Source organism: Pelecanus crispus, chromosome 10 (genome assembly GCF_030463565.1).
Source record: "Pelecanus crispus isolate bPelCri1 chromosome 10, bPelCri1.pri, whole genome shotgun sequence".
Classification (NCBI taxonomy): Eukaryota; Metazoa; Chordata; class Aves; order Pelecaniformes; family Pelecanidae; genus Pelecanus; species Pelecanus crispus.
In genome coordinates this window covers 11,001,436-11,027,774 of record NC_134652.1, presented here as the reverse complement: position 1 = coordinate 11,027,774, position 26,339 = coordinate 11,001,436, and the positions used below count along the sequence as shown (strand labels likewise).

Genomic DNA, 26,339 nt, shown 5'->3' with positions numbered 1-26,339 from the left:
AGACCAGACTAAATGAGCTCAGAAGGGCATTTATGACACCTCCAGACAACCAGCCTTTTCGTTTATAGCAAAGGTGTGTGTGTGCATGCATATATATATATATATATATATTTAAAATGTAGGTATGTATCTATGCCTTTTTTCTTTCTCTGAAATACAGAAGTAGCATTAATATTTCTGCTGCTGGCTGTCCATAAAACCAGCAGTCCTGGAAGGATAGGGAAGCTGTCATGCGACTGCAGCATGGGGATGTCTGTAATTAAAGCGACTTTTGTAAAGTGACGTTCCTAGGTGGTCAGTCAGACCCCCCTGAAGCTCCTGAGGGACTGTAGGTAGCGGTGGGGTTTCTCAGGTGCTTTGCCAGGGTTTGAGGGGTAGCTTCCCCAGTTGGGTGGTGGAATGCAGCTTCTTGGACCAACCCTGGTAACACTTCAGACTCGCAGTGCTCACAGAGGGCACGCAAGAAACGTAACTTAAAATCCTTGATTTTCTTTGGCCAACAGCTTGAGGGGGAAGAGGAGAAGGGGAGGAGGGTGGAAGAGCGGGGAGCGAGAAAATGCCCTTTTGTAGTAGATTTAAACAAAACAATATCCAAGAAACACTGGTGGTTTGAAAGCTGTTTGGAGGGTTTGCGTGTTAGAAGTAGTCCCAGCTGAGAGACATTGCTGAGCAGAGTTCAAGCCAGGAGGCCAAAGGTGCAGCATAAATATAGTTTGTCAGATTGTTGCTGAAATAAATGAAGAGTATTCCATGGAATAATCATAACTACGTCTATGGCATAAATACAGTCATTGAGTGGTGCCACAAAATACTTAATGGCTTGTAGTCATTGTGCCTTTTGACCTGGAAGGAAAAAGGTGTGATCCTGTTCCAATTATAATCAACGAGCCTTGCTATTGATCTGTGGGAGGCTTTGTGAGTGCGGAGAGTGGGGATGGATGATGTGGAGTAACGGCTGGGGGAATAAGTCATCGATGGACTATTCTGTTTGTTTAGCTTTGATGGTAGCATAGCACTTGGTGCTCACTTGCTTTGTGATTTTTTTAGTGTATTGTCTTAAATCCAAACGAATGTTTAACAAGGCTGTGCCTAGTAATTTTACAAGTAGCCTTAGGAATTCATTCATTGTATAAAAGCATTTTGCACAAGAGCTGAACGGCTAGGCGAGGTGGAGAGAAGGTACGGCAGCCTGTCCAAGAGGACACCTCGCTTGGCAGAGGGAGAGGGATGACATTACTTGTCTGTAGTCGGACTTGCTTTTTAATGTATTTTTATTGGCTAATCAATGTACAATAGGAATCCACTCCCTGGTCAACTTAAGCACCACTTAATTGAGAAATAAATGATAAACCCATTATGCTTTGCTAGTAGAGAACATTTCAGGGTGATTATGGATGCTCTGCTAAATTTTTTGGCATCCTTTGAGTGAGACTAATTGCCTTCCCTCAGGGAGGCTCCACAAACTTGGGTCACATCCTGGCCTTGATGAAGCCAATGGGAGTTTTCCTATGGATTTTTTTTTTTTAAATTATTATTTTAAAGAGGGTCATTGTATACCAGCCTTTGTCTCTGGTGTTCTGCTTTCCTCTGAAAGCAGGACCCACTTTGACTGCTCTGTCTGTTCGGTCGGCTCTTGGCCAAGGTTCTTTGCACGGGGATATGGATACTCTCCGTGTCTCCGAATCAACTCCCTCTGCACTGGAAGGCTGGTTTGTTGGGGACTCTGCCAGGGGACGCCTGTACCAGCAAACCCTCAAAGCTGTGATGGCCCTTTGGCTGGTCCAGTGCCCTCTGCTCTTTCCAAGCAGCCTGACCTCAGCTGCGCTCCCATTGCTGGCTGCCTGAGCTTGCCTGCCACGGGAGAGTGGTTCCAGCACAGCTATCCACGCAGCCCTGGGACAGGGCTCTGACCACTCGGAAAAGCTGGAATTTTTTTTTTTTCAGATCTGGCCTCTTGCCAGCGTGGTGCATGCCCTTCAACAGCCCGTGGAGTTAGCAGTCACAGTGGATATCCATGAGCCCGTTAATGAGGAGCTGGACGAGGGAGCGCTGCGTCAGACAGGAGCAGGGCAAGCTTTGTTTAATCAGCTTCTCAAGTCCAGTCTCTAGCTACGACAACTGATTTGCAACAGAAACCGTCAGGGCAAGCTAGGATACAAAAGCCTGAGGATGTATTATTCTGCTTGGCTTTGAGGCTTTGCGCTGGCTGCTAGTGATAGCTGAGGCTTACTAAATTAAAGAAAAAAAAAAATCCACTTATTAGGTGCTCTGCTCAGTTCCTGCTCACTGCAGAGGCTTTTGGCTGCACTTTACCCAGCACTGCATCCAAGGCACCGTCAGCACCGATCTCCTTTTATGCTGGGACGTCAACCCGACACCTGTGCTCCATGGCTGGAGCTGAGCCTGCTTGGTGATAGAGTAGGAAGTCTCCTCTTTTGAGGGATTATGACCTGGGAAAGGTCTCCCTGTTTTGGAAGAGAGAATAGATCTAAAGCATTGAGAAACTTTCCAGTTGTCTTCATAATTTCTTGGATGCTGGTGATGCTTCCTGGTACCATTTGAGCTTGCCGGTGTGGGACTTGTCATCTCTGTTTGCTTTTGCAGCTATTCTGACGATTAGGGGGTTGTGTTGCTCTTATTTCTGCTCTGCTTGGCCCCGTGCTGGAGCTGGGGATCAGGCTGCATGCAATTTATAAATAAATATTTATTATTTTGAGTCATGACTGAGAGAGAGGGTATGTCCTGGCTGTGAATGACTGGCTTGGAAGAGTTGGAATCTGCCGGCTCCCGAGTGCCTGGCGATGCCCAAACCTAGAAGTCATTATTACTTTTTTTCTGCTGTGACCCCTGCCCTTCTCTCCTGTGCAAACCTGTGCCTTTCCCATGCCAGCTTGACAAAAATAAACACGCTGTTAAGATCGTTCTCCGCCGCCCCCAATGCAATTAAGTGGTTGGTTTGCACAAGGATGCAAGTAGCTTCGTTGCCTTGTTGCAGATAAGGGTGATAAGGGTCTGGCCTGGAGATGTTGCCCCATACCCACAGCCTTCAGTGGGACAGGAGTAACGGTTGCAAAATTGGGTCCTGATTCTTGCCACAGCTTTGTCTGCTACCACCTCTTCCCTGCCCAGCCTGCCTGGGTCAAGCGCTGGGGAGTGCAGTGGAGACGCTATGTTCTCTTGCTACCCTTTAATCTGCCGAGTGTTTGGGGCATCGGGTTTTCTTTCTTCATAGCTTGACAGGCACAAATCACCGGATGGTGGGCTTGTGTGGGAATTGATGTCTTTGACTGGTTTTGGAGTTTTTGATTGGGTGCTCCTGAGATGTTGGGAAGCCCTCCAAGGGAATGACCTGTGGGACTGATGCCAACTGTACTTTTAGAAGTGACCTGAGACACTTGGAGCGATTCCCGGTGTTCAGAATTATACTGAAACACCAGCATGATGAAAAAACAAATGTAGAATTGCTAAATGTATGTTGTCCAAAGATTGTGCGAGCTGTCGTAACTCTGCTTCAAAAAAAAAAACCCAACAAAAAAACCCCAGTGGGCCCTCTCATGCTCAGCTGAGCATCAGGCCATGATGAGTCTGATTTGTCTCCATACATAAGCCCTGCATCAGAATAAATAAAAAAAAAAAGATGAAAATGAAAGAAGTACTTGTAATTTTTTGGGGGGGCACACAAAAGGCAGTGATGGTATTAGAATAGAAAATGTGAACCAGAGACATCACACAGAATACCGTAATTTTTTTCAGGCATTGACAAATCAATCTGATTTAAATTTTAGTGTAGAGAAGCAGAATGATGTTTTCCAGGTTCCAGTAAGGTTTTAGTGCCTCTGCTTTCTATCTGTGCAGAATTTGCCCTTGCCACCTCTGGAAGGAGAATATTTTATATACGATTACTTTAACCACTTTTTGATCTGAACTTAATCATCATCTTTTACAATGTTTAGGTTAAAGAGGTTTTTATGGTGTTCTGGTATTGGCTTTGAAAATCTTCACTCACTGATATCTTTGTTGCTCATTAAGTACGTTTTAATTTTTAAACCAAGACTTCTATCTAAATGTTGGTTTCTTTTGGTGGAGATCTTTTTCTAATTATGAAAAGACTTCCTACATTTTCAGCCAACTAGCTCGATTTTTCAGTTAAATGCTGTACCGCAACTAGTACTGTGTGTTAGTATATAATTTGAGACAAAATGATTTTGTGGAAAATCTGTTAGAAAGTGATTTTTCTTTTTCTTCTTCTAAAACAGAAAGAATAAGAGGAAAACTAGCCAAGGGACCGATCACATTCATAGATAATAGTATAGATACTGATGCGTATGGCTGTTTGAGATTGGCAATGCCTTGTCGCAGGTACCCTCATGCTTGTGAAGGGACCTGAAAAACGTGAATGTGGGATTAGATTTACTTGGCCCTAAGAAAGTAATGTTTCTTTCTTTTAATTTGAAACAAGCTTTCTTGAACAGATTTGGAGGGGCAAATTACGTCTTGTCTGATTGGCAAAATCAGCTCTCCAAGAAATGCATGATATTTTCGAACCCAGAATGCATGACTTTGCCTGCGAATATTTTGAATGTTATTATGTGAGCTAGTAGCTGAAGCATTTCACTAAAGATTGGGACTTGTGGGTGTTTCCCTATCTCTCCTAATATATCTAAGTCTGAAGCTTTCTAGTGCTGGCTACTCAAATTGAGAAGCCCACGGCTTCATCTTCAGCGGCATTCAGCTTTTTGTAATGGCCTCTGCAAACACCGGCGGATTTGTGGATGTGGCACCCATCAGAAAAAACAGTCCTGTTTTAGCGTCGGTCTAGAAAACCTCAGACTTGCCTCTCTGCTTGAGTGTGCGCGGCTGCAAAGCAAGGGTAGCTTGCACCTGCCTTGCAGGCTACTGTGCTTCGAATTTGGGAATCGGTGCGAGGCTTGTGCGCATGCGTGAAAGGTGTTTCCAAAGTGCTGCTCGAGTCTTAGGTGAATGTGGCGCAAGCCCCAGTCCTTCAGCAGTTTGCCATTAGCCGCGGTGTAGCTGGAGGGCAGAGGAGCTTGCACTGTCTGGCTCTGCCCTGGGCTTCTCCTCCCAGGGCGCCTGCTGGGCAGTGGGATGATTTTGTGTCAGTCGAGTTCCAGCTTTTTTTCCGGTAAGTATTTGTTGATCGAAATTGAAGAATTGTAAGCACAATTCATCTTAGCGTACAGAGAGCAGCGGGTGCGAGCAGTGCTGACTGGGACCAGACATTGACATACGGGCCGTCATCAAACTAATTGTTGTTTGAATTACCTGTTATGATCCAATGACAAATCTGCTTCGCTCCTGCCACTGGAGCAGAAAATGTAGCTTGAATTGGCGTGATGTTAGCAAGTGTAAACTGTACTTCAACAAGATGGATAAACCCAATTATGGGGCAGACCTGTAGAGAGAAAATCCATTTAAATCTCGTAATGTTAAGCAGAGCTGTGTTTAATTCATTTGGACCAATTTGGGAATGATGTATGAGTGTTGGTGAACATTAGTCAAAGGGAGAAGGGCTGGGGAAAGAGATGCAGTGCTCAGGCAGGATGGCAGAGGAGAGCTGCACCGTCTCAGCGGTTAGCGCTAATGGCTGGGGAAGGCTAAAATGACAAAAAGATGTACTAACGGCTCGTACGAGAACAGCCCAGTGTAAATGAACCAATAAGAGAAACATATGGAGCAGAAAGGTGGTGTAGGATTTTTTTCTTAACACTATTGATCTTTCCAATTGAGAAGGAAATATATATAAATTGAAAGCAGCATTTTGTTGGCTTTTTTTTAACTGACTACCAACGAAAGTGTGGTGGATTTTTTTTGATTATTTTTTTCCCCTAACTTCTTGGGCTTTTTAAAAGATTGTCAAAATGCAAAGGAGGGGGCAAGATTTTTTTTTTTTTTTGAACAAAGGGTAGGGACTGATCACTTCCTTCTGGTTGTTCTTAGTGCTGCGATCGCTTTGTGGGATGTATTTAATGTGTGCCTATTCAGAGGTTTTCCAGCTACGGCTTTCCTTATTTTAAAAGAAAATTAAGCGCCGCGTTGAGAAGGCAGATTGATTGACGTATTCCAGAGGATGCGGATGTTGTACGATAATGGCCTAAGAGGCTGTCACTGCTTATTTACTGGTTTAATACCTAAACTGTGTGTGCTGGGCAGTTGTCAAATGCCGAGGAAGATACAAGCGAACAATCTCACGAAGGAATTGCTTTGGCAAGACGGGAGGGGTTGAACAATGAATGTACTTGACTCTGTTGTTTGTGGTCTTCAGTGGGTTCCAGCAAAGCTAACCCACATGCACATGTTCTCTCTCATTTTGGACAAACAAACAAAAAAAATCTTTTCTTGTGTTACTCATTTAATGCCCTTTCCACAAAACTTAAAGTAGTGAATAAAGAAGCAGCATTCTTATTTGCACCCCTCTTCGCCTGTCCATGCCTTGCTGTGTATCTGCTTGCTTTCCCTCTCGTCACAGCGCTCTGCTCTGTTCTTGCAACTCCTGGTAGCAAATAAGATGGAGAAGGGAACCTGTCCCAAGGTATGGGTCACCAAGTTTGGCTTTGGAGGTCAGGTAGTCATTTTGTGACATTTGTAGAGGTTGCTAAAGCTGGAGTGAAATAACCAGCCGCTGATGTGTAGAATTTAGGAAATCTTCCGGTAATTCCTCGTTTCTGGTACACCTGAAAGCTCTCTGCAATAACAAAAGTCATTCTGCGGTACTTTAAATAAAGTACAGGGAAAAGAGGTGATCTTCATTTTCAGTCATCTATAATTCAAAGCATATTAATTTTGGAAGGCAAGATTTCATTCCGATATCTGTTAAATTTAAGCTATTAAAAATCTTTTCAAAACATTTTATTTCTGTATGTGGGGCTCTGAATGAATAGCACTTCAGCATAATGAAGAGAGATCCATCAGCCTTTTTGGGAAGGCAGGTAGACCTTGTTCCTGTCTTGTCCTGAAAGTCCATTTAGTCTCAGTGAGAACAAGTTGAGAAAGGCTTGCTTTAAGGGGATCAAAGAGATCTAGCTGCAAGTTGTTTAAAAGGGCTTAGGTCTAATGCATGTGTCCGTCGCATCACCTGGACGTACTGGTGCTGGGAAAAAGATGTTTTGTGCCTTTTTTTTGTATGTGGCTAAGCAATAATGGTAAAAGGAGGGGTATAATTCACTGTGAGCTGTGACATCAAGGTATACCAGTATTACTTAAGAGGGCCTATGTGTAGGTAGGTCCTTCCGGAGAGCCTGGAAGAATCGGTATTAAAATGACAATGTATAACGTGCCGTGAGTGTCACACAAGCTCGTTTCTGGCACTGTCACTGTGGGCGAGCCCTGTCACTCACCCCTCCCCTCGCTGCGGGATCAGCAGGGACAACTAAAAAGCTCTGGGGACTTCATGGTAGCTACTCTTACATTGTCAACACTTCCTCTTCTAATCCCTGCTCTGAGAATAACCAAATATTCAGACTTAGCAACTGTTTTTCCTGCCTAGTAACTTCATCTCCTGCAATGTCTGCCGTTGAGAATGTGTCTGGATTGCCCAGTGAACCGCTCTGTGTGTGTGTGCGTGTGGTTTCTTTTTTTTCCCCTTGTGGGTCATTCTTTTTTAAGTCCAAAAAACTGGCCCGCCAGCTGCTATGCTTTAGAATTGCCTAAGACTTTTATTTAATTATAAAATTGGTTTTATTCAACATTTTTTTTTAATTTGAAGTGCAAACAAGAGGAATCGAGGGCTTTTTGGTGTCTTGAGATGTGCGCGCATTGCACAGGAACGTTGGGTTTATGCTTAATTAAAAGGTCACTGTTAAATGAGGCAACTGTCTGCTGGATCGCAAATGCTGGCATAGGATTCCCTCTTAATTTGGAGAATATAGATCGTATTGAATTGAATGTGTGTATTATAGGGTTGTAATACATATCCTGCGACTGTCCCTTAAGAAACATCATTCAGCTGATAAGGATCTTGGACGTGGTGGTGTTTAAAATGGGAGGAAGGATGCAGAAGGTGTTGAACCCGGAGGGTTGAGATGGCTCTTGAATATTACAGACAATCCTATTTGTCCTTTAGGCTGGTTGTCTCTGCCTCAGTTTGCCCACCTATGAAATAGGAGTAACACTGCTTACTTAATACTTAACCTGAGGCACAAGGTGATATTCTCTGTATTTTGGAAAATGTGCTGTCTTGAGGTGGAAAGCACTTTGGAGGAGTGGGGTTGAAGTAAATTAGAGCTGGATAAAATGAAAGAACTGTTTTTATGGTCTGTGGGTTGTTTTTTGGGTTTGTTTGGGGTTTTTTTTTTTAATATACCCTTCCCCTGAAGGTATCTTTTTTTTTTTTTCCCCCTTTTGACTTCCTAACAAAATCATATGTAAAAACATAAGCTGCTGATTGATTATGCCAGCTGACAGTTTGTCAGGATGGGAGCTGTGTATTTGGACTTTTCTTTCTTTTCTTTCCTACCAGATGCTGATTGTGTTCAATAATTATGTATATGAAAGAATTTTCATTATGGCATTGTGGTTTCATGTTCTCAGAAGTGTTTGGAACGGGGTAGCCATGAGAAGCCAGATTGCATGACACATTTCAGGCTTTGTTTCTCCCTGACCACATGCACATTTTATTATTTCTTTCATCTTAAAGTTTGAGCAAAAATTGTATTGATTCTAGCAATCTCATGGAGAATCCCACTCCAAGTCAGTAGGGCTATAACCTACTGGGTATTTTGAATTTTGTAAACGCAGTTTTGCTAAAGAATGATACACCCCCACCACCCCCGCTACCATAGTTTATTCCTGCTGTAGTGCTCTATGGTCCAACCAAAAATTACAAGAAAATCAATATGTATGGCTTGGGCCATATACACCGCTGAGGACTTGGCTTATTGTGCTTACAATCCTGTAAGACACTGTGCTCACACAAAATACTCGTTCTTGAGATTGGTCTTGGAGTTTAAACAGATTCTACCATTTCCAAGCACTGTTTCGGAGCAGATTGCAGATCTTGCTGTGTTGGCCAACCTACTGTAATTTTTAGATGTTAAACTTCTATTTCTGTAACAATAGAATATGTTTATTTTTAAAGGTGATGAACTATTACCTTAGAAATTCAGCTCTTGTAGAGCTGCCTGTAACCGAATCTCAGCAACAGGGCTGTGAATTTTACCTCAGTAATGTGTGAACTTCAAAGTCTATCTGGAAATGTGTGATGCTATGATTATTTGTTGTTTTTTCCCTAACAAGAAACAAACAGAAATGCAAAAGAAAAAAACACCCTAATATCACAATATGCCAGGGAATAGAATAGCCAATAGTTCTAACAACAGTATCAACTTTCATTTGCTGCTCATACTTAGTATTTTCCCTCTTCTGATTTTTCTGGTAAATGGTGTATTTTAAAATGTAAAAGAAAAACATGTTTTAAGCACACAGGGTGGGCAGTACTGCTGGGGTAGGCTGGTTAGAAACCTAAGGCTTCATTTTTTGGGAAGCTAGATAGCATGAATATTACAAGGCAACTTTTTGCAAATATCCTGTTTGAAGGTATTTACAAATACTCTGGATCGACTTATTTTTTTGTATTCTATTCTGTGGTTAGACAGAGTGATCGGAGTCTGTATTATGTTATGGGGTTTTTTCGGTCTGTATTATGGGGTTGTTTTTTTTCAATCAGTATGCAAAAATATTGGTTGCATTAGTGTGCGAATTGAGGGGAACCAAATGAATTTGCTGTCAAAAACCGCATGCAAAGTACGTACGGTTTTGATTTCTGCTTTAGTGGTTCTGTTATCATTGTTATTTACAGCGAGAGTGGCTTTTTATCTCTGAATTTGTGCTCTTTAGCCTACTTTGCAATTGAGTTCTTGGTTTTGTGGTTTTTATCAGCAATGTTCAGCGTAGCTTCTAGAGTTCTTAGTTTTGCTGTTTGCAAGTGCCGTTGCTAGCTAGATCTTGAAGCTAGATAAGTAGAAAAAGTGCTTGAGAATTAGTGTAGGATTAAATACCTCCCCTTGACCATGACGTGAACTGGATGGGGACTGAACGTCTCCCTTTCAGGAAAGATACTTAAGGACATGTCTGACTTTAAGACTCTCAGGGAGTCTGAAATGGGTGAAAGCTATTTCTCTCAGAATTCTATACATGTCTAATGTCTCACCAAATCAGAACATAATTAGGATTTTTAAAGAATTTCATTAAAAGAATTAAAGAAATTATTTAACTCTTAATACAAAAGACTCTTCAAGTATTACTTAACTTTCAGTAATGCTTTTGCTTTGTATTGCCTCTACAAAATACATACTGAAGAAAAAAAAAAAAAAATCATGAGCCTTGAATTTCCCAGCTGAAGGTTGATGAATGAAGGTTTGGAAAGTGAAGAATTGGTGCTTTTTAAATTTACCAAGCATGAAAACTCTTGTGTTTTCATGTGTTTGAGAGCAGTGGAAACCTCTTCTTGAAGGTGAAAGCTAATGGTTTTTTTCCTAGCATCATGCTCCCAAGATCTTATACTGTTTAAGAAACATCAAATACTGTCAGCCATATGATAAAATTGAGAAATGGCAATTCTGTTTGCTCCTGCCAATAACCTTGAGAAAGTCAGTAGTGATGAAAGATTTTTTTTTCGTCCAAAAGAAAGCAGAAGCTGGATCTAACGTACTTGATTCAGTCACTACTTCTCTCCACCTCCTTCCTAATGGTAGACCAACTTTTGAAGGACAATGTTTCACTGTACATCTCTCTAATTTCATCAAACTCTTAATAATAATATTGTATTGAGAACTAAAGCTATTAATTCATTATTGGTGATGTTTAATAATGAACTAATGGTGCTTTCTAGTTTAACCTGTGGCATGGCCGTAAACACCTTTCAGAAGGCTTTGTTTTCTGCTTGATGTCTTCCTGAAAAGTAGAGGAGACTTTCTATATCTTGTGTACAACTGAATTACATCCAGCAAAGCACAGATGATTTCTAGAAAGGACATGCAATTTCTTGAAAACACACAGGAGTGATCAAGGTGGCCCATGTATAGCTGGGGTCCATGGGTTTGGGTGGTGGAAGCTATACTGTGACATAATTTATCTCCCTGGGGTTGGAAAACAAAAGTCTACACAGAAAATGAGTAACAGAATGATTCATCTTATTGGTAGGCATGAAATTAGGGGCAGCAAGAAGAGGAAATTTGTTGCCAGTTTTATACGATTTTGCTGCATGCCTATTTCTTTTGTTTGCAAGGAATTCTCTTCTGCTTGAAGACTTTATTTTGATTTTACAGCTCGCTGCGCTCTGTGGGCATCAGGACTGTAGTCTGTCGGTGACGTAGCATCGCTTTCACGAGAGTGGGGGTACGGTTTATAGGCACAGTAAACACCTTCTGATGGTTCATTCCAATTAATAAGTGTATAACCCCCTGTGTGCTGTGGAAGGTGATTTTACTTGATCCTTTGTGATTAGTGGTGAGAAATGTAGCTTTATATACACAAACCCATTTTATAAATTGCAGACTATATTTAATTAGCATTATGCACCCACGGCCACCTCATCTACACTTCTCCTGCTAATCCGTCTCCCTGGGACTCCACCGCTCCAAACAGCTCCATGTCTTCAGCCAGCGTTTACAGATTAATAAATCTGCCAGGGAAACATTCCCTCCTTATCTGTTTGTCTGTGGAAATACCCCCAAATGTTAACTCTGACCGCAAGCCTGAGACGAGCAATTTTTGTCTCAGCTGCTGGCAGCTCTTCCCGTAGCTAAAAGTGCCATGACTTCTGAAACCTGATGCCTTATCCTCCAGTGCTAGAAACAGGAGTTTGATTCCCCTGGCGAGGGGAGGGACCCAACTTTCCAGCAGAACAAAGTCAGCTCATTTGTGTCTCTTGTTATTTCATAGTCACCAGGCTTGGGAAGGCTGGAGGCTTGGTGTGTGGAAGTACTCTGTCACGTTGTAGGAAGTTCCTGGGATGCTTTCTCAGGGACGCTTGTTTTAACTGGGACCTGGATCAGTCTTTGGGGAGGAGACTGAGGAAACTGTATTTTTTGTTACGTAGTTCCCAGTTTGTTACCTACTCGGAGAGGTAACATGTTACTTTGCATCTATGTTGCATTTCACAGGTGTCTCATTTAAAGAGTTTCCCTTTTCGGTGCCTCCCCTTTTCACTCCCATCTGTTTTTTGGGCAGGGTCAGTCTTTCTCACTCTCTCGTTTGTACAGTACCTAGCACAAAAGGACTCTGTTCTCCGGTGGTGCCTTTGGGCACTGCTGTTAGACAAATAAAAGGGTATAAAGTTTGCATCAAACTTTTTTGCAACGTGTCTTGCACAACGAACTGCCTGTGCCAATCTGTACAATGCAGCGATGTCTCAAATGCTGGATGGTGCTGTGTGAACGATTCATTATGATTTTGTGATCTGTAACCCTAATATGATGTTGTCAGCTACTCTGGATTGCAGAGTTACAAACCCTGCCTCCAAACTCTCACTTTGTGAACAAATGTGGTTCCTACAAAGGCGACAGTAGCAGTCTTTTTACTTAGGTTAATTAAACCAAAACTGAATAGTATTTTCTGAAGTAATTCCTTAAATTAGATTAGATTAAAAAATACTCCCCCCCCCCTTTTTTTTTTCCTTTCAAATTGCTTCCTTGGGCAATAAGCAAGGTCCTATTTAGAATACATGTCTCTGGGTAAAAGGTCAGATTCCCTAGAAATAATGTAAAATACCTGTGTGTGTTTGTGCCTTCACCGCTTAAGGAGGTGGTGAATTGAACTTTTTCTTTCTGAGAGCCCCAGAATCTCAAGGAAATAAGTCTCGAATCAAAAAGGCTCACACTAATTCTGGGGTGGAACTAGAGAGAGTTGTACCCTTCCTAATTGAGGATAGAAGTTGACCCTGTTTAGCTTAAGGCCTAAGGGCTTTATGAACCTGTGCCAAGGTTTGGGCTCTATGAACCTATCCCAAGGTTTGGGCTTTGTTAGGTGTTCTTCCACGTGCTGTGAATGGGTGTGGAGAGGAGCCGCTGTGTAGTCCTGCAGCTGTATGGCAAGCTGTTGGGTTCGCTCTGCGGTAGGTGCATGTGCATGTCCATGTCAGAGATGGTCAGAGAGAATAGTTTGTGGATAGATGAAGAAAAATAACGGAGAAGGAGGTATGTGGAGACATGTCTCTCTTCCCTACTCTACTTGTTATTTATTATTTTTCCTTTGAGTGTTTGCTGGATCTTACTTCAGTTATGCAGGAAGTTACACAAAACGGCGAATGGAGCCAAGTTATGTATTGTGTCTGCCTCAACCATCCTTCTCCTTCCCCCCTTCATACTTCACGTTTGCTGGCTGTTTAATATATGTAAAATTGAGCTAAGATTTTAAAACTAACTGTTTGAGCTTGATAATACTTGGAGCTTGATTAAACTAATTAAAACTGAGCGGGTGAAAGATGGCATGGAGAGCCAGGCATCTTCCCGTGTTTATCTGGTTGAAGTCCCAAGAGCTTGCCAGCCTCCCTGAGGGGACAGCCTGAGGTGGTGCTGGTTGTATTTTACACGTGGGGAAGGCGAGACATAAAGAGGTTGAGCTGATTTAATTCTTGAAAGGAGCTGATGTGGACAGACCTAGATGTTAAAGACAACGAGCTGAATATGGACTCTCTGCTTCCATTTACCGTGTAGGGATTTATGGTTGTCAAAGGAGGGACCACCTCCTTGGTGGCCAAATAGCGCGTGCCCATGCCCTGTCTGGTAGCACTGCTTTCTTCAGCTGGTGAGGGACAGGGCAGGGGGCTGGGAAAGCCTGAAGCCACCACACAGCTGGAGTCTGTTAGTGCTGAGGAGTTACTGAGTACTTGCATGTTTGAAGTATGCAGCGCCTCTGGGACATGTGTGAGGCAATGCTGTTTACTTGTATCTACTTGTTTTCCTGGATAAAACTGCATAGTGTAAGCTTGCATCTGAGGCCACCTCTGTTATTCCTGGGTAGTCTCCAAAAGTATCTTAAGGCATTTGAGTCTCCTCTCCCTTGCCCGTGATTTCCTTGGTGGAGCACTGCTGACCAGACCCGTGTTGTGACTTAGTTTCTGATCTACGCTGAACAGGGCTGTTGGGGATAGTCAGTAGGCCCTGAAAAGGTGTTTTGCTGTGTTCAGTTATACTCTCAACCAAGAAAAATTTATCCATGTATTGTGTTTTATAATAGATGGCATCAGCTTGATGCTTCTGTACAGCGTCGCTACCTCGAGGAATAGGAATATAAAACAGCATTACAGCTTTTAAGAAGACCCTGCCATATCCCCTTCCTGTAATTGGAAGAGCTAACATCTTAATCAATGAACTCCAGCTTGGAGTCCACTAAAAAGAATGCAATTTAACTGGAGTAAAACAAAACTTTCCAGCACTACCGGCTGATTGGGCGTTTTCTCCCAGACTAGTATTTTAGGTGATCTGATTTGCTCAAGCCCCACGATTCTTGCAGTGGTTTTCCTTTTCCTTTCTTCTCCTTTCCTCCCCTCCCAACACTCTACAGAGCTGCCTCAAGAGCAGTCCTCTTGACACAACACAGAGGCTGCAAATGCCACTGTGGGCACCTGGAGTAATCCTCAGCTTCATCTTCTGCAGAGCTGTGGCTTTCTCCAGGAGAAGAGCTTTCACGTGTTTAACACGGATTGCATTGTGCTCTCTCCCAGAAGTACCTGGCTAGGGCACTCCGTCGCCTTGTAGGAGTAAGTCTCCTTCTTGTTGGAGGTGTTATTGCCAAGGGTTTAGTGAGTGTCTGGTGTAATTCAAACTTCATCTAAGAGTTGTGTCCGTGTTTTCCCTTCAGATAGGATTTATGACTAGAAGTCATATCTTTTCTTAAGCTGATTTTTTTTTTTCCTTTGAATTGTGTTAGGCTCTTTCTATGAATGATTTCAGAGCAGTGCTCCTGCCTGTTGCCTGTCCCTTTTTATAACACATAGGTGTATGTTGATGTTATTGTAAGGATCAGTGTCTGTTGACTTCACCTGAGAAAGCTCATTGCTGTCTTTTCCTTGATAGACAAAACCAGTTTGAAAGTACCACAATTCCTTGAATTGGATTTCCAGTGTGTTCCCCTTAGGTTCAGCAAACAGAGCATTCCAGGAAACAGCGTTTTGCAGACTAAATCTCAGATACGAGGATGAGATAAATCTGAGTCTTAAAACCCAACAAAATAAACCCCCCCAAACAAGAATTCCATCTGAACAGCAATGGTACAGAACTAATTGACGGGCATATTTTTATTATTGGATTGGGAGAGCAGGAATTACCCCACCTTTTATTTTGCCTACTTTGTTGTTTCATGTTAAGCTATAACTAACCCTCTCCTGGTCTGTCCGTATCTGGTCCCTCAAATGGGTCGGTGCTCCTCTTCCCTCCCCTCCTCCTCCCCTTCTAAGCTGTGAATGTTGATTTGGGCAGTTTATTCCCAACTGAGATCCAGCAATTGTTTGAATTGAAATGGTTATTTTAAGTGGGTTGGTGTGCGGTGCTTTTTTTTTTTTACTCTCTCAATATCAGACAGCCTGTGTAGTGTGTTTCATGAAGTCAACAGCTGAATCCTTTAAATTACACCCTCTTGTCCCTTGCTCTTTCTTTCTCCCTCCTACTTTGGCTGCAGAGTCTGCTGGAGGGGTGGAAAACAAGTTTGGCACCCACATGGTAGAGAGCACTGATTAGTTCCTAAAAGAAGCAGCAAGTTGATTGCTTGCAGAGATGATGTAAGCCGTTGCTCTGGGGTACATCAAGTTGGATTTCTCATGCTTTATCTTATAAAGCCTAAATTAACAGCTGGTTTGGTTTGAGTTCTCCGGGATCTGACTAAAGGATTACAGTCCGTTCTCAAGTGAGTCAATCTAGTTTAATTTATTTCAGGTCTATCAAAAAAGATCAATCAAAGCTCTTTTGAAAGTAAAGCTGTAATCGGCCTGTGTACTTAGATGTCACTGTTGTTGTATTTACTTTGCTTCTCTGGTGGAAGAATGTTCAGGCTGCAGCTAAGAATGTATTGCAGTGATTTTTTTTTTTTTTTTTAAATGCAATTAGATTTTTTAGAAGGTTCCTTGTGTTTTGAGAACCGTTGCAGCCTGCATATACGTCTAACCAAGTCTGCTCATGGGGTTTTTTTTGCGAATCCTTGAACTTGAAACTGTACTTGAACTGGGAAGGATCGTGGTTTGGTGGTTAAAAATACAAGTAGGAGTTGGGAATCCAGATTCCTCTGCTGATTGCTAGACCTAAGACATGACCTCAGGCATCTCCTTTAATTGCTGTTTGTCTCAGTTTCCCCGTCTGTACAATAGGAACAACAGCATTCAAACGTGATTTAGACACGAAGTAGCTTGTGTTTACATAAGGGTGCGATTTAGAAATCAGCATATTCAACTGAATGCAACTCTCTGTGTGCTTTCTTAAATCAGTGGTCTATATTGTTATCTTCATGTGTGTGGAGCTGGAAATGACAGTATAGCTAATGCTAAACTGAGTTTTTGGCTCGATAGACTAGCTAATCAGATTTTAGGGAGCCAGGTTGCTGCAGCCTCAGGAAGCAAAGTATTGAACTAGTATAAAGCCTCTCTACCAGTTTCTGTTTTTTGAAATCTTTTGGAGCCTTAGCGTCCCGACAGACTTCATGTGAGATCAGGTATCAGCTGGCCTCCTGCCACTGACATAAACTCCATACCATGGTCTCTTGTTAATTTGACAAGAACATAATTGAGTGCCCACACCCTAACTGGATAGGTGCTGGATGATCTGGTACTGCAGACATGAGATAAACATCGTGGAAACATGGCCTGATTTTAGCAATTGCACAAGAGTTTGTATGAGTTTGGTTTAATTAATTGCAGAACTGATTTTTAAGGCATTCATTTCTACATGCAGTCAAGGTAGGAGCATGGCATAAAAAATTAGAAAAATACACCACCAAGGCTTTAGCCAGAGGTTGTTCACCTCAGTTCTGTGTTTCTTTCATTGCATGGACTGAATGGGAAGTTGTTCATTTAGTGGCACGTAGCTTGGTCTCTCTGAAGCCCCTTCAGGTGCTTGCTGGACCTTTGGGAAGGAGCGGTGGCTCTGTTGGCCAGTCTGGTGTCATGCAGCATTAGACGTGCTTCACCCGTGGAGGAACTCCATTACAGCATACCAACTCACTCTTGCCACTGGTCCCCCAGTACCTCCCACTGACTTCCATGAAAGTTTGAGAGAGGCTAGTGGAAGTGAGACGTTATGAAGCAATACTTTGCAAAATAGAATGGGTGTCTTGCAAATGTCTTCAGCAGGAGAGAGGTTTGCATGGTAAAGTGTTTGTTTACTACTTGGTGCGTTCCCTTTCAAGCAGGGATTATCCTCAACTTTTTTGTGATTAAGCCATTTCTTGTTCATCTTTTACCTCTCCCCTGCTTCAGGTTTAAAAAGAATAAAAAAAAAAAAAGAGTCAAATTCCCCATTAAGTTGGTAGATTGCTGAACACACTTGCAAATTCATCTCCCTCATGTTGTTCTTGTCTGCATTATTTTTCACGTAACTATGAGCTAGAAATACATGACCGCATTGTCCGCCCCTTTAAGTTGGTCTTTTGAGTATGCTGAACTACTAGTGGCAGTTTTCGTGGAGACCTTTGCGATGGGAGTGTCTGAGATGGCCTTGCCTGTTTCTGGTCCATGTGACAAATCTTTGCCATGACCTGTTCGGGTTCTTGCTTAAGAAAAGCTTTCATACATGTATTTTAAATACCAGAAATAAATGGCTTAAGTTCCTTTTATGTACCATCTGGCTGTTAGAGTCTTTTTGTTCTAGTCCACTTCCCAGCCACCAAGCAATTCCCCTCAGTCTCCTACCTGAACAAGTGAAATGACTGCTACTCCTCTTGCAGATACAGAGTATTTTTAAGATCTTCACTTTTATAAGCCAGCCATTCTTTGGGCAGCTGCTTTTCCATGTAGGGACTTAAAAAGAAGCAGCAGCAGACAGGCGCTTGCAGACTGAATATGGGATTCTTAGAGTGGCTTAGCGTAATTTTTTTTTTTTTTTTAAATAGTATTCATCATACTGAGACAGATCAGTCAGGATGTCACTTGTATCACTAGATGATAGAATGGAGCAGTGATCAGGCTGAGTCCTCCTGTATGAGTTATGGCTGTCCTTGGAGTATTTTGTACTCCTTCTGGAGATGGATGCAGGTATGTTCTTCCACCCAAGTGTTACTCTTGGGAATATGATTATTAGTCTGACAGTAATTTCCAGTAGCTGGTTATTTTTCTCTCTCAAATATGGGGAGGTTTGAGGTGTTTGAGGTGTAAAGACTATATCTACTCTGGCAAATTGAGGACTACAACAGTGGTTATTGATGTATATTTTTGACTGTATTTGAAAGCAAACTAACAATTAGTGAGTAACATCCCATTCCCGTCCTGGTTAGAAACCTCCTCCTGTAACGCCTCTTGGTGACTGAAGTCTCCCCTTTTAAAAGCCAAGTCGCTGGGATTGCCTCCTTTTGATCCTCCCCTGCACCTGCACCTTTCGTAATGCCACCCTGCATCCCTGCTACTCTTACCTGGGTAAAAAAAAAACCAACCAAACAAACAAAAAAACCAGCCAAAAAACAAGAAAGGACGTTCAGAGTAAATGCTAATAATTGTGCATGTAACGTAATTGGAAGCATTTCATTGACATGCTTATGTCAGCTGCTTCTTCATCTTAGTGCTTGAATGTACCACTAGACTTGCATTTAGCTTCTTGTGGCTGCTCTTTGATGCAGGTAGGCCATATTATAAATAGGCTTGTTGCTATGGTGAAAATAGGAGTCCTTGTCTGCTCAGTGTAACCTTTCCTGCTTTCCTGGACATTGTAATATTCCCTCCCCTTCCCCCTTTTGAATATACCATAGAAGAACGGAATTGTGTTGTCTTTTAGGGGAAGGAGTTTCAGTGGATGAGTTGGGTTGGAGGACAGTACTTTCAAGGTGTCTCAAGAAGTTGTGGGTGGGTTTTGAGGGGTGAAGGGAGAGATTGGAAATCCCTCTTGTGATGACTCAGCACTGCTGAGAAATCTGTGGGCTTCTTCCCCCCTGCCCCCCTTTTTCAGGGAGAGAGAGATGAAAAAGCTTTCCCCTGCTCTTTCCATTACCTGGCTTCTCTCAGTTATTTTTACAAGGTTAATGCATTGTGCTCAGAGTTTGCGTTGTTGTGCCAATAAAACTTTAGTAACGATGATAAGATTGACGTGCGCACGGCCAGAAGATGAATCTTCGGGATTTAGTTGAGAAAGGAAGGTACGTGTTTGTCAGTAGCTGCCTGCAAGGTCCAAGGACTGCTGAGGCTCATTTCAAAGGCTTCGGGGAAGGGAGTGCTCTTCAGGGCTGATGGCTATAAAAGCTGAAGATGGCTGCGCCTGTCCATTAATCTGTTGAACCCATTGTTCTCTGTATCCCCGTTTTATTTTGTTATTATGCTGCGTTTTGTGCAAAAGGAACTGGAAAAATCAAGTGTGACTAAGGGCTTTGTGAGGCAGCAAGCTCTTAAGGAGAAGGGAGAATAAAAAGGGTGAGACTCTTCTTCCTGCTGCTCTGCTGTCGAGGACAGCAGTGGCTGCAGCCACCCCCCAGCATGACTTATGTGCGTGAACCCTTGGGGCAGGATCTCCGGGGGGGGATGGCTGCCGAAACACCTGGGGCTCGCTCTGTCTTGGCACCCATGGGTGGTCGCACTGTCCCCCCGGCCCCTGTCCCCACTTGGCTCTGGGGACTGCAGCTCAGCCACAAACCCGCTGCTGCGAAGCCCCAGCTCTGGGCTCTTGGCTCTCTGCCGAGGGTTTCCCCTGGAGGTTTGAAATAACCTACTCCCCACACCATCCACCTTCTCCTCAATGTCCTGGCAATGAATCTGGTTCTCATTTAAAGTGTATTTTTCATAACTGCTCTGAAGTCTTGGAAGAGGGAAAACTGACTGCGCTAAACTCAAGTTCAGTTCTTTCCTCCCTGTGACCTCTGTTAGTATTTTTAAATGAAGATGATTAATCTTATTTAAAAAAAAATAAGCAATGTCATCCTTGAGCTGTTCTAGGGAAGTTTAGTTGTAGTTGAAAATAAAACCAAGGGGCAGGGTGTAGGAAATCTCATGCACCTAATTTTAGGGGATCTAAATTAGAGAAGTTTGTATTTCTCTCCCCTGAAATGTTTCTTAAGAACACTCGCTTATGCCTTGGCCTTGTGTGTAGCGGGTTTAGTTCCCTCTTCTTTGTGTTGACCTGAAAAAGCACCAAGTCACTACAAGTGTAGGGTGGCATCAGGGGAGCGGGAGGGCTTTGGCTAGCTTACGTTCGCTGCTGTTGAATGAAGCAAGCCACAGAAAAATAAACGCCATGTGTGGGAGAAAGGCCTATCCTTTCACCATGAAGTCTCTGGTAATGTGGACTTGGGACTTTTGTCTGCTTTTATTTTTCCTACACCTGTTATTATCAAAGTGTATGGGCAAATACAACTTCGGCAGACTGTTTCCTTCTTCCTTTTTGTTTTCTCAGTCATCCAGGAGTATTTATCCAGGAGAATATTTTTAGAGAGTGACCTCCTCTCTGAATAAGGGCCCTGTTGCCCCAGCATGGCTCTCCCCATTCCAGGGGTCCAGGTACCCCAATGCGGGGCGTGGGGGAATTGTGCCTGGGAGACTGCGGGTGCAGCCTCGTGCCCCTGTGAAGCAGCTTTATCTAAGGTGCCATCACTCCACCCCAAAATGCTGAGTAAGAAGGGCAGTTATGTGGTGGGAGGAGAATGTGGGTTGGGATAGAGCACGAGATGGTGCACGAAAAGGTGTCGTGTTCCCTGCTCCTCCCTGCCAGCATCCCGCTTTTTTGTGCTGGCTGGGCTTCACGCTGGGGCCACACTGCTGCGGGTCATTTCAACAGCTAAAAAAAGGAGTAAACCAAGGGATAACTTGGGTGAATGACCTGCCTGTCCTAGCAGATTTAGTTTAATTTGGAAGTTTAAAAATGGCCCTGTTATCCGCTAATATTAGCGTTTTGTGTGACCTGACCTGTTATGTTTGTGACCCGAGCGAGGAGGAGAGGGGAAGTAGCGCTGAATGGGGCTGCTGTACTTGAGGTTATTTTTCTCCCAGCCTCAGAAGCAGGACAATATCCCAGAAGAGCAAGCAGCAGGGAAGTTGTGCTAGAGCGGGGACAGCCTGCCGTGCCCAGGACGGCTGCAGTGCTGCCTCCTCTGCAGGATGTAGACCCGCGACCCCGCTTGTTTGTCCTCACTGATCCCGTGGCTGCTGGGTGTCACCCTCGCTGCTGGCATGCTGCCTGCCCTGGTGGGTCCCCAGACCTGCCCGCTGTCGGGACCCTTGCTTCTGCCTGAAGCCCCGCGGGGCGATGGGGTGGCCTTTGCAGCACTGCAGAGCATCACCCCACCGTAGGAGGTAGGCTGGGGGAGGCGTGTGGTCACGCACGTGATGGAGAACTGTGATGTGGGATCTATTTCCAGCTCTGCCACAAGCTTCCCATTTTCATTTTTGGAGCAAATCACTCAAAATCCCTCTCCCCTGTCCTGCCCATATGCAAAGTGGAGCTGAGCGCACTTTCCTCATGGGAATGGTCTTTAAATAGATCTTTGCTTAGATAGCGCTGTGGAGGCCAAGTTGCTGGATGGGTGCAAGACAGTATCAAAGTATGACTGGAGAAGGAGATCGTGCAGGAAGAAATGTTTTAAAAAATTAAAGTACTATATAGGGTTTTTTTACAGTTAAAAAATCTTCCAAGTCTTCTATGCCTGGCTGTTCATCATGAGATTAAAAATGAGCATACAAGGAGGACTGGCAACGAAAAGTTACTACAGCTGCCTTTTGAGTATGGAAATGTTGAGAGGATGAGGAGGAAGGGCTTTGGCAGGTTGGCTGATCTTCCTGGCCAGGTCTGGTTGCTTTCCCCAGCTGGGTGAAGAACTCAAACTTTCCCAGCTTCCAGCAACCCAGGTTACATTGACAGTTGAGTTAAATCCATGCCTTGGTCAAAGAGGAAGCTTTTGCTTGCCAGTTAAATACTCTGCATTTCCAAAATCCCACCTGCTCACACGTTTTGTGTTAATAACTCCAAGTGCACAAGCACAAGATTGATCATCAGGTACCCCACTTCTCCCTGCGCACATGCTGGGTAAGGTTTGGTTGGGGGGGTGACAGCTGAGTTTTCTTTACCAAATTCAGCAGAGGAGCCTGTGTGCTGTACGTTTATATTTGGATAAATTTGGTGGGTTTTGATTTCTACATACTGGGGTAAAGTCAAGCATGTGAAAGGGACTTTCTTTACATTAGTCACCACATCATTAGGCTTTTTGACTGAAATGCTTGTGATTTCACAGTGGGAAGAAGAGAGACTTGGATCCAGTTAAAAATTACATTATTAGATTTGATATTGACTACCCTGAGTGAGGGTCCAACAAAATGTTTTTTCTTTATTCTCAACCTGCGTGCCAGCCACATGGGTCTTTCTGGGGTTTGGTGTCACTTGCTTATAGGATAGCTCTTCACTTCTTTGGGGGTATGGTTGTGATGCTGCGGAGAGCCAGTAACAGCCATCAGATCACTAAGGAGAGTGTTTTCAAGACACGCAGCTTTGGTATATTTGCTGCCTGTATATTTATGTGCTGTATCTGTATCTGGATGGCCTGTATTTGATGGTTGCTGGCCAGGTATATTTGCATCTATTAGCACTACTTGTAAATCACCTTGGCATTCACCATTTGCCTCAGTGGTGTTAAATAAACGTGAGATCCCTGTCCAAATGCAGTCATCAGAGTAAATTAGGCTAGATTTTTGGGGGATGGTTTTATCATTGGCATTGCTTCTGCCAGTAATTTTGACCATTATTGGAAAAGGGAAATTAAAATCATAGAATCGAATCAGAATTGAAATGAAACCAGTTGACTGCAGCTGTGGGCAACCATGTGATTTGGGGAAATGGGTTTAAAGCTGATGAGGCAGAGTCACAGTGCAAAGAAAGCTTTTTCTTTCTCAATTTTTTGCTCCAGAATAACTAACTTCTATGTTGCTTTCCAAAGTGTCTGCTGCCAATTGATCTCTCCCCTGATAATAGTCTTAAATTGTTTAGTTTGTCTTCTGTAAATATATGCACAAGTTGTAACAACAAACAAACAGTGTTTCTGCCGTGTATGTTAAGCCCTGCTGTATATTGTGGGGGAGCAGGAATAAAAGGTCTGTGCTGTGTTGCTCTGGGGCTCTGAATGTCTGCCCGGGAAATGGTAGGGAAGGGTTTGCCTCTTCACGAGAGGCTACGGGGTAGGTTTGCCAAGAATATTTAGTGAGTGTTAGCAAAGTTGATCTTAAGCTGCCAAGGATATGGTGTGTTTTTTCTTGTCTCTTCGCAAGTCCTACTTTGACTGGGATTTTTGTGTGTGAAATGTATGAGAAATCCCATCTGAGCAGAACTGAAGTGGAAATGGCCTCACGTCTGTAATAAAGGATGCGGAGAATGTGTGTTTGATTTTTGAGATCGGCATCCCTTCCTTTTCCCTTTATGAAATCTGTATGTTTCTCGGTATATCGACATCTCTTTCATGAGGGAAAACATCTTCCTCTGGGAAGATGATACACAATGCCTTTGGTAGCCTTTCCATCCCTGTTTCTCGCCGCTGTTGGTAGCGATGACGATGGTGAGCATTGCCCGGTGTTTCACCCACTGCAGGGCTTCTGAACCCGAGTTTGTGTTTGCCCAGGGAGGTTCAGACGCGGTGGGGGCTCTGCAAGGGAAGAAAACTGCCTTAAATGCAACAAAAGAGTGAGCCTGAGAAAAAGCAGAATAGAACAATCTGGTACCAACAAGGTACAGGTTTGTTTAGGATTACTGATCAAGAACAGAACAAAGTTTTACCCACTGAGACCCACAGCTGAGCGAAGAGCCATGGTGCAGGGCTCGGCGAGGCTGCGGAGAGGATGCTCTGTTAAATGAGTGGTCTCAGGGACGGGGATTTTAATCCTGTTGTGTGGGTGGAAAGCATAAGGGATTAGAAAATTTGGGATTATCTGCAGGGTCCCCTTACACTAACGTCAGTATCCTTTAAATAGATCCATGTATTCATTTTGCTCATGCAACTGGGCACTGCTTAATTTATCATTGCTCTGTAGACCAGACAGTACCTAAAATGCTCTCAGCTTAAGATTTTATGCAGGGTTTGAAGCAGAAAGCTGTATTAGGCGAAAGCAGGATTGATGGTTCTTTTGCCAAATTAATTGTATGAAAAGAGTTAATTGCTGGATGTTTCATGAGAGCCCTGACCTGAGCCTCTGTAGTAAGTTTTTAAACAGGATCTGCTGTTAGACACTTCCTCACAGTGAGAGTTTCATTTACATGTGGAAAACACTTTGGGACTAAAAGGGGGGGGGGGGGGGGGAAATTAATACAGGTGTGTTGAATATTTTTTTGTCTGGTTTTAGCAACTTTTATTGTGCAAAGTCAGCGGTAGGGTGCTAGAAAGGGGCAAATAACCAGCTCTGACTGGGTTTGCCAATGTGACACCATGGAGGATGGGTCAGTTTTGCACTCATCCATTTTTTAGTGGCTTGAACTTTGTCAGTAAAACAGCAATCTCTCTGGTCACTCTTCGGAGAGTTCCCACCTTGCAGGCACAGCCTGTCTGTAGTCGGGTGCGCGCCTTGCAGAGCAAACGGGCAGAGGGTTTAGTACACAGCATTAGCTTTGAAGCAAACCTTTATTTTTCTGCTTCAGGGTTTCACATCAAGTCAAACTCCCTCCTCCCACATTTTCTTCCTTGCTATCTCCCTCTCCTCTTCCAGGTTTCTTATCATCACTGTACAGGCTAGCAGCTTCTTTCAGCCTTGCAGCTAAAAAGGGCTTTGCTACAGCCAAAAAAAAAAAAAAAAAAAAAAACCAAGAAGAAAACCAAGTCCCAAAACACCCAACCCAAACCCCAGGTCCTGTCCTGATGCTTGTCTCAGTGTAACCAAGGCAGCTCAGTGGCCAGGAGATTGCTGAGTGGCTGGAAATCGCAGCTATCTTAAGTCTACGGAGGGGCCATGTGTGCGGCTGCATCTAAAATTTTTATCACCACCACTGCAGGTGAAAGGCTTTCATTCGGCTGTGCTGGTCCAGCAAAGTCTATTTTATTTATGTGCTTCCAAGCCCTTAAAACTTCTTTTAGGGTACATCAGTAGGGAGTTAATAGAAACTTTGAAATAGGAAAAATGCCTGTGGGTTAAGCAAAAACCCAGTTGACCAACTTGAGCATAAAGCTGGTACTTAGTTGGTAGGTCATTTGCTGCAGGGGAGAGGGGAAGGTGGACTGCTGGACCACAGATAGCATTTCCCAGTGGGAAAGAAGTTGTAAACACAATTAGCAGCTCTTAATTTGGGAAGCAGCGTATGTTTTATTTTGCTTGTGTTTGTATATTCTTGTAGAAGATGCTCCTAAGTCTTACTGCAGTCGCTGTTGTTTTAATAGTAGCTCAGCACGTTTATTTGTACATATGAACTAGAGTAGCACGTATACTGGCCGCTATAAAAATAATCACATTTGGGAAGAGTTGAAATATCCGAGGGTTTGTTCTCTGGAACTTCCTTAAAAAAGCCTAGCAAACAAAGAGTGCCTTCACAGAGAAGTTTGACTCAGGTTTAAAATTTCTTCCATTCAAGTTCTTTTCAAGAGAAGCAGGGTTTTTTTTTTTTTTTTTTAAAACAAAATGTACTCTCTGAAAGACTAAAATGTTGTAAGCACCAGCATACTGCTCTACCTTGTTTCTGCTAAATGGGATTATAAGGGATTTAAGTCCGTGAGAATTTCTGTGTGTTGCAGGAGGTGACTTTTTACAGGGTGTTAGAGCAAGTGGAACGTGACACTCTCCTCTGGTTCCCATCACATCTCTCTGCTCTGACCTGGGTTTTCCCTTGGTGCCAATACCTGAGTGTCTGGGGAGTTGTGGATGGGGGAGCGAGAAGGTGGGTCAGGAATAAAAACCCAACTTGAAGACAGGGTAGTTAAAGCAAATTGTATTGATTTCTCTTTGCAGGTCTGATGGCTTCGAAAGCCACTTGCTGTGCAGCTTTAAAGCTCTTCCTGCTGTATGTGCAGTCAATAAATGCTAGCGACTCGGCCAGCACCGCTTGGGCACTAATCTAGCCATGCCTTGGAGCACCTCTGTAACTTGAAATACGCTGCAACCCGCAGGGCTGCTTCAGCTTAAAAGTTAAGCAGGTGCTTAAGTGCTTGGGTGCATTGGAGACTACAGGCTCTGTGTTAGCTCCTGTCTGAACGCAAATGTCATCTTTACTTTTTTAGCAAACTATTATCCCTGCCTTCTTTTT

The 26,339-nt window shown here is 43.3% G+C and overlaps 1 protein-coding gene across 12 annotated transcripts in view; it reads left to right on the top strand.

The window, feature by feature from the left end:
• TCF7L2 (transcription factor 7 like 2) overlaps positions 1–26,339 on the top strand; it is a 179,436-nt gene that overhangs the window by 19,234 nt on the left and 133,863 nt on the right. The gene's annotated exons all lie outside the window — the stretch shown is intronic.